Here is a 14,648-nt window from a genome sequence, read left to right on the forward strand (position 1 = left end):
AAGCATGGTTCACACTGCCACTGTGGGCAAGTTAGGAATGCTAACCCCCAAAATAAAAATTCAAAGGTTATGGCATACACTGCAGAGAAGAAAATCATCAAACTCCAGCAATGGTATGACAAGTATAAACACACAATAAGACCCCAGTACAAGATTTGCATTATATTTCAAACAGGGCTAACAGTAATATTACTATTAAGTTCCCATTTGTTCATACTTTAAAAGTACGTCATAGAGATAAGCCTTTTGAAACAAACAGCTTTTCCTATATGCTTTCTCTTTTCAATCAGTTCTATGCCTTGGCACATACAATGGAGGTGTTTTCTGAAACACTGTAACTATTATATGAATACCTAGTTTTAGATGGTAATATAACTGAGTTCATTCTCATCATTTGTTAGAATATAGCCAATAAGAAATTTTACTGATTAGCACAATCAATTTACCCATATCACCACAAAATCTGTCAGTACAAAAACTGAAACAAAAATTTTAAAAGTGTTCACCTTACAAATCTGGACAAGAAAAACTTAATCAAATAAAAGCAAAACCTTCAAGCTGGAATCTTGCACTTCAATACAGTATTTACCATTTACCATTTATAGGTACTCAGTCAGCCATCTTTTCTGCTGTTCTCTACAGTTTCCCCCAAAGCTTAACAAAGGCCCAGCTGTATAAACCAGTCCTGTCAAAGAACATAGTTAAGGGATGGATAAAACAGGGAGGGGTGTCTAACATGCTGACCACTGTCTGAGCTTATGAGGATAAAGGAGCCTTGACGGAGAAAAGTAATCATCCATTGCTGTTTTCTTTTTTTTTTTTTAACCTCATTACCACATGCTAGAACATTTTTTTTTCCACTACCCAAACACCCCCATTCCAATCCCCGACAACTGAAAGACCTTTGTGTTCCAAAGGGGACCAAATCCACCCCAACCTCTACTTCCATCCTCTTTTTTTTGTTTTTTGTTTTTTGCTGCTGGCAAGTTTACGGAGGCATGATCATTTAAAGACCTCTCAAAATACTGGTTTCCTCTCCATCACACCATCCACACACAGTTCCCTGGAAACATTTTTAAAGGCTACACAAACTTACTTGCTTTGGATTCCTTTTTTTACTAAAATATTATCAACAACTTTTGATTTCAAGATAGTTATTTATGCTAAGGACTCTAGAAAATGATACATGCCTTAAAAAGATATTAAAGCACATATAATAGAGGTAGAACGAGTGCTGAAATCTAGGGTATATAAATTATATCTTAAAGAATATGTTTCTTGTAGAATACATATTTCAAAGGGAGTTGGCTAAGTGCACACTCAAAGTGTGTAGCAACTGTGAGATATGATTCTGAAATTTGAAGGAAAGTTAGGCTAAGCTAATTAATCCTTTCAAAATCCTAGCTGTCATGTGTCCAAGAACATCAAACCACGTGGAAGATTTCCTGCAGGTTTAAATACGCATTTCCTATTTTCAAGTTTGTCACTCTTACATTCTATGCTGACATTATTTATAAAGGAATGAAGCCTAATCCCCCAAAGATAGCTACCATAACTGTATTAGTTAGTAAGCAAAACACAATAAATGCCCAAGGAAATCCCTGGGCAAGAGCCACCAGACCTATATGGAGAGAGCTGTATCATCTGTTAAGTTAGTTCTATTTCAGGGTGCCTTTTGAGGTTGGGACAAATATTTGAACATTATTAAATCCTCTATTTATCCAAAGACTGCTGCAGCTGCAGTGTAAGTCTTCTTCATACTGTCCTGTCAGTGATCTAAAGGGATTATCCTTTTTTAGATGGGGTAAAATGTGATTTCTTCCCCAATCTGTGTATTTTTCTATTCAACATAAAATGTATATTTATAACAGAAAACATAGTCTCCTCAGAGTAAACTATTATCTATAGTTGCTTTCAGATCCACCTCTTCACAACATTCACAGCTGGTTTAGCTACAATAGCAACAGCTACTCTTATTCTAACTTGCTTCATGTAGTAGCCCACTTTCAGAAGTAATTGAGTCGTTACTTCCTAGTATTTTTTTCTTATGAAACAGATATTTTATATCAAAGTATATAAAAAATAATACCTGCCAATGTCATATTCAAATGATAGTACAGAAGTGAATTACAGAAGAAAAACAAAAAAAATTCCATTGCAAAAGGGAACAATATTTAAACTCACCTCCTTACCATCATAAACTTCTCACCTTGCCTTTCCTTAAAATACTTACTTAACTTTCCAGAAATACATGTGGATAATCTATCCAATACTTACAAAACCCATCAAAATGTTATTTTGAAAAATAAAACTAAACCACTAAAGAAGACACCATTCTGTGACATCTCAAGAGATGTTAGATATTAATTAAAATGATCATGAAATATAAGCCAAATTTTTTCAATTTCAATATATTTCCCAGAGAGTCAATTTTGTTTATACTACAGCATGTCTTCATGTTAACAAACTTACAGAAATGAACAGCAGAATCTTAAATCTGCTCAAACTTGTTGTTCGGTTTTTCTTCCATGTCTTTGCGTTTTTGTTACTGTAAATGACTTATTAATAACATGTAATGATTAAAACCTCTCTGGAAATGTTCTTTTTAAAATGATGTATACCTTTTGTTCCTTACAGTTCCTTGCAGAGCAGTAAGAACAGTATGTGAGAGAGACCTAAAGATAGGTTCTCGTACATATTCATGAACTTTGGTTTCAAAGTGGTTTGAATGACTCCCACTAATTATGCATTGATATGTACCAGTGACTGTGCTAGGTGCTTTCCATGTATTATTTCTGGTCACCAAAACAACACACTATTGGACCATAGACATATATGTAAGAGCTAAAACCATAAACCACTTAGAAGGAAGCACACAAGAACATCTTCGTGGCCTTGGGTTAGGCAATGGTTTGCTACATTCGACACCAAACACACAAGTGACAAAAGAACAAAACAGATAAATTGGACTTCATTAAAATTAAAAACTTTTGCACTGAATATGATGCTAACAATGAAGTGAAAAGGCAATCCAAAGAATGGGATAAAATACTTGCAAATATATATCTGGTAAGAGAACTGCATCCAGAATTTATAAAGAATCCTTATAATTTATATATAAATATATATATGTATATACTTATATACATGGAATTATTGTACAACACTTACAATAAAAAGATAATCCATTTTCAAAATGAGAAAAGGATCTGAATATACATTTCTCTCAAGAAGATATACAAATGGTCAGTAAGCACATTAGAAGATGTTCAACAGCATTAGTCGTCAAGGAAATGCAAACCAAAACCACAATAAGATGTCACTGCACATCTGCTAGAACGGCTAAAATAAAAAGGACAGACAATAACAAATGTTGGAGAAGATGTGGATAAATTGGAATCATCAAAGATTGCTGTTAGGAATGTAAAATAGCGCAGTCACTTTCAAAAACAGTTTGCAGTTTCTAAAGAGTTACCATATGACCTAGCAATTCCCCTCCTTGGTAAATACCCAAGACAATTGAAAACATATGTCCATGCAAAAGCTTGTACCCAAAGGTACATAACAGCATTATTCATAATAGTGAAAAAGTGGAAACAGGCCAAGGATCTGTTAAATGATGAATGAAAAAACACTATGTGGCATATCCATACAATGGAACATGATTCAATAATAAAAAGGAATGAAGTACTGATACATGCTACAAAACTGATGAACCTTGAAAACATTACGCCAAGTGAAAGAAGCCATTCACAAAGGTCTACATATTCTAAGATTCCATTTATATGCAATGTCCAGAATAGAAAAATTTGTATAGAAAGTAGATTGGTGGTTGTCTAGGGCAGGGTATGGGGGTGGGGAGGGGAAATGGGGAACGACTGCTGATAGTCACAAGATGTCTTTTAGAGAAATGAAAATATTCTAAAATTAGATTGTGGTGATGACTGCACAATTCTGAAAACACTAAAATCCACTGAATTATACATTAAATGGGTAAATTTTATAGTACTGAATTATATTTCAATAAAGCGATATGTTTTAAAACTACAAAACACACATGATCGCGTCCATTCTACTGCTAGAAACTAGCTCAGAGATAATACCTAAGATGATAAAGCCTCACAGTTAGAAAGTGGCTGAACTAGAATTTGGAGTTAGACCTGCTACAAATATTATCACATTTTCATTGTTAATTAAAAGTCAAATATAAAATTTTTTTATGAAATAACTTAAACATATGCTTTAAATTGGATTTCCCCCCCCCAAAGAATCAAAAATATATTTCTCATTTCTATTGCTTTTATTTGAATACAAGCTTTTATTGAACATTGTTGTTGGATCTACATTAGGTACATGTTTTTTCTTTTCTTAACTTTTTTTTTTTAGCTCCTTCTCTCTTTGCCACATCAACTTTTTACACTCCTGATAGGCAAATATTTGATGACTGTTCTAAAACAAAGCACTGAACAGGCAAGGCACAGTGGCTCATGCCTGTAATCCCAGCACTTTGGGAGGCCGAGGCAGGAGGATCACGAGGTCAGGAGTTCGAGACCAGCCTGGCCAACATGGTGAAACCCCATCTCTACTAAAAATACAAAAATTAGCCAGGTGTGGTGGCATCCACCTATAATTCCAGCTACTTGGGAGGCTAAGGCAGGAGAATCTCTTGAAACCGGAAGGTGGAGGTTGCAGTGAGCCGAGATTGCGCCACTGCACCCCAGCCTGGGCAACAAGAGCAAAACTCTGTCTCAGAAAAAAAAAAAAAAAGAAAGCACTGAATAGATTGACAATTCATTACTAACGTTTACGTAGAGCAGACAATATCTTGTTCCCCCACAGAACTCCAATGAAAGATTATAAATTTTTATGTAATTTTTACTAATTTCTTCATTTATATGCTTAGAAAAGATAATATGGGTTATTTTATTATCCAGTAGCTTAGTCTATAGTGGTCTGATACAGCATTTCATCCTTGTTAACACGGGTAAAGCTTTGGAAAGGTAACTCAATCTTCAGTTTGTCACAGGAAACTTCTGAAGGAATTAAAACCTTTGCAAATAACTTCTGGAATAATCTCCAAAATAATCATTATTAGCTGTTACTATCTGTTTCCTCCATCTCCAGAGCCCTAAATTAATTCATTTCCTATAAAATCAACTATTGTTGGTGTTCACTGTATAATGAAGTCTTACATTTTTTTTTTTTTTAGACATTACAGAGGGTAAGTAAAATGGATAAGCCGATGGTTTTCTAAATTTTTTTCATAGTAGTTGTTTTACAAATACATTTCCACTGTTATAAAAGTAGAACATTATACTCGATTAATATACCATGATATATTCCATGATGCTTTCCACTTATGATAGAAGTTGGAATTAATTTACGGCCATGCAACATAGGCTTAATTAAATAGACATTGATTTACCAGGGCAAGCAACTTCAAACCAATTTAGAAATCAGGATTTCCTTGAGGTATATCTAGAAGCAAGTGTTTCAATTTTTATTTCCTTAAAAATAATTTCATCTCCATCACAGCAGAGGCGAAAGAAGTGAATTAGAGGGAAGAGGCACAGACATTTGAGTAATACCAATAATAACAACAAAATATGTAAATGTAAGCAGTAAAGCAAAAGAGCTTACTGATTCCCAAGGACCTGGATACTTAAAAAATCAATTACTAGTCTCATTATTAATTAAAGTACTTGTTTTTAAATTCTGTACTAGTAGTTTACATGTATTCATTTTTATCCTCTTCCAAATTTAGCTTAACTTTTTTATTATAGTAAGTAACGTACTTGAAAATTCTAGATGAAAATACAAAACCTCACATTTCTGGTCTTTCTTTCCGTTACTGAAACCCATCTCATAGACGTTTAATCCAGAAGAAACTCTTTAACCAAAATAAAAGTGAGTTTACTATTGGATTGTAAACTCTGAGCCAAAACCAATATTACTCATTTTTCAATCTAATGAAGGACCTAACATAGAGCATAATAAATCAAAGTAGAGGCATGAGGGCAATATCTAAGAGCATGAGCTTTGATTAGACAGACCTAGACTGAGTCTTAGCTGTGTTCTTTCCTAGCTCTGTGACCTTGATCATGTTACTTAACCTCTCTGAGTCCATTTTCCCATCGTAGGAAACATAAGTAGTACATTATTTATGGATTTTTAGGGAAGTAAATGATTACATATGGAAACATGTAGCACCAAATCCAACAGTATACATACCTAATAAATGCTATCTATTATTATTGCTGTTGTTATTTGAAATTGAATTGAATATCATTTAAACCACTTAGCTATAAGCCATAGTTAAGGTTAGGATACCACACAATCTAATTTGCTAAGAGAAGCCATCTGTGTTTAATATACTTGGACCTTTGAAAAGGAGTCAAGAGTTATTTTAATATTTTTATACAGCCCAAAATTGTATTTCTGAATTTAAAAAATAAGACTTCGAATTCGTGGTGCAAAGCTAAGATTTCTGAATCTTGCTAGAAAAGTGAGTAATCAAGTTCTTACAACTGGCTCTGAAGCATCCTGGGCCTTCAAATAACATTAGTTTCAATTAAGTTTAAAACAAATCACTTGAATGACACCGAGAACTATACTAATAGTCTTCCTACTACCAACATACCAGAACCCTATCTCCATTACTAGGAATTCAGAATATGGTTTTTTGCTACACGACATTTATTTCCAAATAACACAGATAAAAGAAATTCCCACCATGTGCTTCTTTAGGAGATGCTGAATCTCCTTAAAATCAAGGACAGTAGGACGTGTTATTCTAAGATTCAGTCATTGTGAAAGTTTCATTCGAAACTGCTATTCACATAAACAGCGGTTCCCTCATTCTATGTGCAGGACTTAAGACTTCCAGACAAAGAAATGGGTGTCTATTGTAAAGAATAAATGTGGGACACAGGTGCATTGTATCACTGAACTTGCTGCACTAGCATTGCAAGAAAAATCACAAACTCTTAAGTTTGGCTTAGATTGATACCCTGCATTTTGAAGAGCCATCTGAGGACTATGAGGTTAAACCCAAAAAGGATGATTTTTGATCAGAAAAATCAAGCTAACACAAGAAATAAGAATGAAAAAAGAAAAACTAGTAAGAATTTCCTTTTCAATCTATGTAGCTATTTAGCTACTGAAATAGTTGATGCACCCTCTTTCTTACACACTATCATCAATAATCTTGGCCATCAGCATTCCCAAAATGACCATGTTGTTCATCTAAAAATATTTTATACTTCTAATAAAATGTTTGAAAACAAAGGAGTGTAACCGCACACAATCCAAGAAAAAACAATTGAACTAGAATGCTCCATCAATCATTTGGCAAAAGAAAATCAATAGAAAATGTGCAGTTCCAGGTAGATTTCTGCAGGCTATCACCAAAAAGCAGGATGAAATAATAGCTACTTCAAAATGGAGTGATGTCGAGATAGTTTAAACACCACCAATTACTTGCCATATGGACCATCTCCCCTCAGCTCATGGAGTATATAGAAACTATTCAGACTTAATAAGCACTGCTGTCGGTGTACTGTCAAGAAATGTAAACCCTCATTCATATTTTGGAGATAATGCGGATAAATATAAGAAACAATAAAGAACTATAATCTAAGGGAAATGTATACTTCAATGTTACCAATATTGTTTTAATTGCAAACATTTGGTAAGACGTATTTTATAATAAACAATCAATGTAGCCTTTCTGGTTCTTAGAAACCCACAGGGAATTATCAAGGAATGTAATATGAGAATTCCCAATTCAGTATCAACATGGGCATCAATCCAGAAGCTACCAATAAAGTCTAGGTTTTTAAATATTTTTACCAACTCATCCGGGATTACTGCCTATGGAATTTCTATCAGGGCTTTTTAATATCTAAAAAAAAAAATTAACCGCTAAAATTCTATACATGCGTATTTTGTGTTACATACAGAACACACAGCTCACTACACACATGTAAGAAAATTGTTGAAAGGTAACCATGACATGGCATAGGAACTTTTGTATTTATATTATGTGGTTTTAGAGGACAGAACCTGAACTATTCCTTAATTCATTTAATATTTATTGAAGGTCTACTATGTACCAGGTGCCCTATCTTGTAAAGGCTAGCATTTATAAACAGATAATTATAATGCTATATAATATACAATAGATTTACGTACAGAGATACAAGATTTTTTAAAAGAATTAAAAGCATTATTGAGAGAAGGTACATTTAGGCTCAGTATTAAAAAGAAACTTCTGGCCGGGCGTGGTGGCTCATGTCTGTAATCCTAGCACTTTGGGAGGCTGAGGCGGGAAGATCACATGATGCCAAGAGTTCGAGACCAGCCTGACCAATATGGTGAAACCCTGTCTCTACTAAAAATACAAAAACAAAACCAAAAAATGGATAGGCGTGGTGGCCCATGCCTTTAATTCCAGCTACTCTGGTGGCTGAGGCAAGAGAATCGCTTGAGCCTGGAAGGCAGAGGTTGCAGTGAGCTAAGATTGCACCACTGCACTCCAGCCTGGGTGAAAGAATGAAACGCTGCCTCAAAAAATAAAATAAAATAAATAAAAATAAAAAGAACCCTTTAGCAGTCAAAATGATGGCATTTTGCTTGCTTCAACAGGTAGTGTACTCCACAACACTTTAAGTATCCAAACACAAAACAGATCATTTATCAGAAATGCTAGATAGAGGATTCATGGATACCTCCAAAAGGTTGGACTAGTTGACCTTTCTGGTTCCTCTTACTGCTGATATTTTACTCTTCTTTTTAAAAAAGTGGGTATGAATGGCTAATATTTTTATTATATTATATATTGTGATTAGCAACAGAATGTAATGGGTCTCAGTTAAAAGTACAACATGTTGGGAAATGGAAATTTAAGGGTATGAATAAGAAGTTTCAAGACAGTCGATCAATTGGGTATCTACTAATTATGAGTAATTCTTCATGATATGGTAACGAATGTGATATGTTATAAATTATACAGTATACTTTCCTTCATTTCATAAAATAAAGACTACAAAAACTGGTAGTAGGTTATATGAGTTATATTCTAAGACTGATGGGAGATTTGAAATGTTTACTCTTTCTTCATTCTTCCTCTGAGACAGCATGTATTTATATATTATATATAGAGACAGACACATGAGAATATTATATGCATGTTTTATGCCTACTAACAATACAACTGTAATATTTTCCTTAACTCTGTTTTTCTATTTCATAAATAATTTTTACTGTCTTTCATCTGGCATTTTTTTTTACTTAGTCAAAGTATTTTAAAGGACATGGTTCCTAGAGAGTTCTAATTGGGGGTAACAAGGGCATACAATTTTAGCATCTTCTCTTTTCTCCAAATGTCACATATCCTTCTATTACTAAGAAGGGACTAAGTCTTAAATTACTAGTTAAAATACCTGAAGCTAGCAATAATCAATATTTTAGGATTAACTAAAAATGAGATTGAAAATTTTGCCCAATAACTCATCTCAGGTAATGAATATGGTTCTTTATTTGTTGACTATTTTTCTAGTTGTAAGGATTTGGCATATACTAGAGTTCTGCTATACTTAACCATGCCTTTCAAATATTTTACCTGCCTATATTTCAGGGACTGATATATATATATATATAAGAAAAATGGGCCGGTGCGGTGGCTCATGCCTGTAATCCCAGCACTTTGGGAGGCCGAGGTGGAGGGACCACCTGAGGTCAGGAGATTGAGGCCAGCCTGGCCAACATGGTGAAACCCCGCCTCTACTGAAAATACAAAAATTAGCCAGGCGTGGTGGCACATGCCTGTAATCCCAGCTACTCAGGAGGCTGAGGCAGGAGAATCACTGGAACCCGGGAGGTGGAGGTTGCAGTGAGCCAAGATCGTGCCACTGCACTCCAGCCTGGAAAACATAGCAAGACTCCTTTTCAAAAAAAATAAAAATAAATAAATAAAAAAGAAAGAAAAACGGCCCCCAATTCTTCCATTTTACCCCGAACAGCCAAAATTGTATTTAAAAAATTACACTAAAAATCAGGACACACTGCAGAAAATCACAAAAATCCAGAGACTGAAAGGTAATTAATAGGTAGTATCAATGAGTAATGAAGATGACTGAGCAAATGCCTGCATTGTGCATGTGTGTGTTTGGGGTGGTGGGGAGGTTTAAGTGACAGGTAAGCTGAAGAAACCTGAGCATGTGCCCCAATTAGAATGGCTCCTGTGACCTCACTGAGGTTCACAGTTTCCAGGTGAAATTGGTAGTTTCATGTAGCTAACTCATACAATCATGAGGAAAAACCAAAAATCTGGATTTTTATGAGGAATGTCCAGATTTTTAATGTTAGTATAGTCAAAAGAACAACAAGAAACACCCATAGCCATTACACAAGTTTGTGACCTTTGGTTTAATGTGAATTAAACAGTAACAATACATTCAACATTAGAACTATCTCAGAATATCTTGGTATTTGTTGTCACTTCAGCCATAGTTCTTTCATTTAAATGTGGTGATAAAATGCAGCTAATACTTATACAGCAACTAAGATATCACACTGAGCTATATCTCCATATCTGGCTATCTACTTGTTAACCTGCCTACCTGTCTACTCTTTACAACCACCATCCCAGTGCCAAGGAATGGAGCTCAGGAGATGCCAAGGATCAGAAGCGAAGTGATTTGCCTGAAGTCCCACAACTTCCGTAGCAGGGCAGGATTCAACCCTGAGCCTTTCACCCCAGAGTCTATGCTTTCAGCCACTACACGGCTTCTACTGGAGATTTTCTCTGAAGTGCATTACATACAGAAACTATCTTTTACAAAAATAACCCTAAAAATGGCATATCTTCTGGCAAATATATTTGTACCAGTTATGAATGAGTGAGACGGTTTGAAAAATATAGAGTCCGAAATGGAGAGATTCTTGGATAATTTGGATGGCTTTTTTATTACATTTGACACTAAAACTGTCCCAGAAAATCCTGTAAACAGGATTAGTAGACTCTGTTATATATCTCATTTATCTTCCACAGCCCTATTGCCAAACATCGGCATTTATTTAATCAGCACTATTGCCTAAAAGTCTATTCACTTATGGCATTTTCTCTTCTCTGAAAACCTTTTCTAATCTCTGCTAAAAAAAAACCCACAAAAGTTAGTTTTAATAAACTTAGAAATAGAAATTTCCCAATACAACGAAATGTTTTCTACAAAAAGCGATAGAAAAGAATGTTTTTAATAATTTGCCTTTTGTTTAATTTTAATTTACCTGAAGTATAATTTTCTAATTCTAAGATATTGTATTTCACTTAGCGATGGCCCTTGGTGTATTTCAAGTAAGAGACAAACTTTAAGACTGCCTATTGCAATCTTTATGAAAACGTGGTAGCCTAGATAGATGATTCTCTAGATTAGTAATAGACTAGTTCTAAGACAAAATTCCCGACATGGACTACTGGCATTTCTGCTTTTTTTATCTTATTTCCCATTTTGATTTAGGTCCAAATTGAGTATAGGAATCACAACTTTTGGGCAGATCACATATGAATTGGAAGTAGAAGCTTCTTGACATTGTTTCCATGAATCTTCTCATGAAGAGCTAAAAGAAAACAAGAATACCATTGCTTTTATCCATGGACCTACTCCTTATGCAATATGCTTGCCAAAACTGTCTATAAGTGGGAGAAAAGAAGTATGTTAGTGGAGAAAATCTGAAAAATCTTACCTAGTCCTGAATTTTCCATAGTTACTTAATTTGAAGTCCTCCAAAATAAGCAGTTTGTATAATATATGTATACAAAATAGCATGATTCAAAACAAAAGTATCCTGTTTACAAGGTCTATTAATAATATTGATAATGGCTAAGAACAAGTATCATGAAAAGGGCATATAAAATTTTTAATGGCTAACTAGATAAAGCTACTATTTACACTGTAAACTTTATGAGACAGAGAGCATGTATATTTTCTTCATTTCTATATTCTTTGGGCTAACACAGTGTCTGACACATGAAATATTTGTTGAGTGACTGTCCAAATATCCAAAACAATTATTCCATCTATATAGTTAAAACAATTACTGGTACATAATCCACCTAATATGCTCTCAAGGGAACCCAAGTTAGAATAGTCTCTGTGTTGCCAACGAAGCCTAATAAAGAAGTACAAAATAATCAACAGGAGCAGTGCATCCATCAGAAGAGGTCTGATCATGATTAAATAAGAGCATTTTTAAAACCTCAAATTTCCGTTCATAAGTAGAATTTAAAGCAGCTGTTCAGCACTAGCACAATGTACGCCCTATGAAAGGCAAATCATGGCAGCAGTGAAACTATTGCTCTAAGACCTCAAAGCTGATATGACCTTTAAAAAAAACAAGTCAAAAATCCAAAGGGACAATTTTACATTTTCATATTGCACAGCAGACAAAAAGAATTTGGTATTCCAATGTTGGGGTCTCTGTTTTTAAACATGAAGCTGAGGTGTTTCCTTTAGAAGCAAAGGTCTTAGGGGACATGTCTGTCACAGCAGTTATTTTCTGTTTCACTTGTTGGCAAACTTACATTTCAAAACAACAACAAAAACGAGCCTCCCCAGCTCCCTGTAAACCAAGGAGGTAGAAACAAAAAATATTTCAAAGCAAGAAAGCAAACAGACTGTGAGGACTGAAACTCAGACCAAAGGCATCTGCTCTCTAACTCACACTCCCCACAACCACCCAGCCTTCTTACAATCTTACAGATTTTCCTAAGAGATGTTGCCATTTTAGCTTTGTTTTTCCCTAAGTTCTGGCAATACCCATCACTGCAGGCAAGGCAGCAAAGCCACTAGCAGAATCCAAACCGGAAAACAGAAAAGCTGTTCTGTCTTTTCTTCCCTGCCACTCCATTACTAATTTATTTTTTTCGAAGTAAAACTCCCTCATTCTACCCAAAACGGCAATCACTAACTTCCAGCATATAACAATTATTTCATTAAGGGCAAAGAATACAAAAATGATTATAGTCTGCAGGGCTAAAAGACGGACTAGCCGAAACACCAGACAATTCCCCCCGCTGGGCTCCCACTTTTTTCAGGGAGGAATAATACTATAAACCAGCTAGTGTGTTCGTCCTTTAAAAAAGACCAAAGCAATCTTTCTTTTCACTCCTTTCTGGTACACCTCCTTCTGAATCCCACCTAATGTGGTGGTTGCCAATACAGCTTCCTGTTCAGTCTTGATAAAAAGAAAGAAAGAAAGAAACACAAAATAATAGGAAAGAACAAAATGTCTAATGTCATGTGTCCATTATCAATATATCATCTAGAATATAAGAATTTCACTATGATACTTCAAAAAAATACCATATTTGAAATTCAACCCCTACACAGTGCTTATATTTTTCTCCTTTAAATTTACAATTAACAGTCCACAAACTAAACCAAGGGTTTTCTGTCAAGAAAAATATCTTTATTTGAGTATAAAGAAAAGAACAGGAAATCCACCTGCATTCATGGGTCACTTGTGTCTTACAAATATTTCTCTCTGATTTACTATATTTTGTTTCATATGCATAGGTGAAGTTGAAACCAGTCTTTAGACGCTATTACAGAGAAAATGAGATCCCATAGATAAATGGTTTCCATAACATTTATATGTAACGTGTCATATATATCCTATGTTAAAAATAAGTTCAAGTGCTATTAAATCTATATTAAGTTTGAAAACTCAATCCAATTCAATAAGTACTTCTGTAGTGTTGATATTGTGCTTGGCATGAGGAAATAAAGATTAATTAATTTTAGCTGACGCACTCACAATCTAGTGACATTGCAGTCTAGTGAGGAAAAACAACTGGTAAACATACTGAAATAGGGGTAGAAAGAAGATTCTGTGCGAATCCCAGAGGGAATACACGACTCTCAGTGAGTCAAGGGAAGCTTTTTTTTGAGACGGAGTCTCACTCTGTCGCCCAGGCTGGAGTGCAGTGGCGCAATCTCAGCTCACTGCAAGCTCCGCCTCCCGGGTTCACGCCATTCTCCTGCCTCAGCCTCCCGAGTAGCTGGGACTACAGGCGCCCGCCACCACGCCCGGCTAATTTTTTGTATTTTTAGTAGAGACGAGGTTTCACCGTGTTAGCCAGGATGGTCTCGATCTCCTGACCTCGTTGATCTGCCCGCCTCGGCCTCCCAAAGTGCAGGGATTTACAGGCGTGAGCCACCGCGCCCGGCCAAGGGAAGCTTCTTAAAGGATGAGGTTAAACCACCCAAAAATAAATGAATGAATGAATGAATGAATGAATGAATGAATGAATGAATAAATACGTAAAAGCATAATGTAAGCTAATAATTAAAAGAAATATAGAATGATACACAATAGCTAGAGACTAGCACGCAAGGTAGGGAATCGGTAGACAAATAGCTAAATAGTCGGATAAACAGCTAGAAGGTGAAATTAAGGTCTGATTGCTTAATAATCACTTGAATGTCAAAAATATACCTAGCACTGAGCCAGGAGGATGCTGCAGGCAACTCAGAGTTATCACACGTCATTAAATTAAGAAGTGCCATAACCAAAAGATACTTCATCACAAACTCCATAATGCAATCCCCGCCCCAAGCTCAAAGAACAATACTTTTTATTGCTTA

At 35.2% G+C, this 14,648-nt stretch overlaps 1 protein-coding gene across 17 annotated transcripts in view; it reads right to left on the reverse strand.

Annotated features, from left to right (window-relative positions):
* The window catches only part of SOX5 (SRY-box transcription factor 5), a 1,035,411-nt gene that overhangs the window by 379,964 nt on the left and 640,799 nt on the right, over positions 1 to 14,648 (reverse strand). The window lies entirely within an intron of this gene.

The sequence above is a fragment of the Pongo abelii genome, chromosome 10 (genome assembly GCF_028885655.2).
Source record: "Pongo abelii isolate AG06213 chromosome 10, NHGRI_mPonAbe1-v2.0_pri, whole genome shotgun sequence".
NCBI lineage: Eukaryota > Metazoa > Chordata > Mammalia > Primates > Hominidae > Pongo > Pongo abelii.